Here is a 1,103-nt window from a genome sequence, read left to right on the forward strand (position 1 = left end):
CTATTGTTAGGGTTAGGTTTAGGGCTATTGTTAGAGTTAGGTTTAGGGCTATTGTTAGGGTTAGGTTTAGGGCTATTGTTAGAGTTCGGGCTGGTGTTAGGTTTAGGGCTATTGTTAGGGTTAGGTTTAGGGCTATTGTTAGGGTTATGGCTGGTGTTAGGGTTAGGGCTATTGTTAGGGTTAGGTTTAGGGCTATTGTTAGGGTTAGGTTTAGGGCTATTGTTAGGGTTAGGTTTAGGGCTATTGTTAAGGTTAGGTTTAGGGCTATTGTTAGGGTTATGGCTGGTGTTAGGGTTAGGGCTATTATTAGAGCAAGGCTTAGTGTTGGGGTTAGGGCTGGTGTTTGGGGTGAGGTTTAGGGCTAGATACACATGTTGTTTCATCACAGGTGAATCAATACACATTGCCACATCTCCATTGCACCTTTGCATTATTACCATAAATTATTGCGGCTAAATACTCATGACAAATGTATTACTGTTGTTATTACCACCATTACTGCTGCTACACTACACCCTTATGCACTAGTACTGTTACTGTTTTATTATACTATATTATATTGTTGATTGTTGTTGACTGTTGATGCAACAGCATTTCACTCACTATGTCAATTACACCGGTATGCGATGTCCGTGACAAATACAATTTGATTTGAAGTTGACTTGATGTTGCACATAACCCAATGCGTCATTCTAAACAAATGAATGATGAACATGTTTCTGTGTGTTCCCTGACCCCCCCCCCCGCCACACACACACACACACACACACACCCTGACCCCCCGCCCACACACACACACCTCGACTGGGCCCCCCCCCCCCCCATCCAACCACCCCACCCCCACCTTGGCTATGTGTACCACTCTGGACTGTTTGACTGGAACAAACAAACAGCCTTGCTTCATCATCATCATCATCATCATCATCATCAATTCCCGGTAGAGTTAGTCAAAATCGAGGTCACATTGAGTTGAACATTTACCCCTTCTCTCTACCCACTCCCTCTCTCCCACTCTCTTCTCTCTCCTCCACCTCCTCTCCCCCCCTCTCTCCCACTCTCTTCTCTCTCCTCTCTCCTTCTCTCCTGGCAGGGTTAGTCACTCT

The sequence above is a fragment of the Nansenia antarctica genome (genome assembly GCF_963989245.1).
Source record: "Nansenia antarctica genome assembly, chromosome: 13".
In the NCBI taxonomy this organism is placed as follows: Eukaryota; Metazoa; Chordata; class Actinopteri; order Argentiniformes; family Microstomatidae; genus Nansenia; species Nansenia antarctica.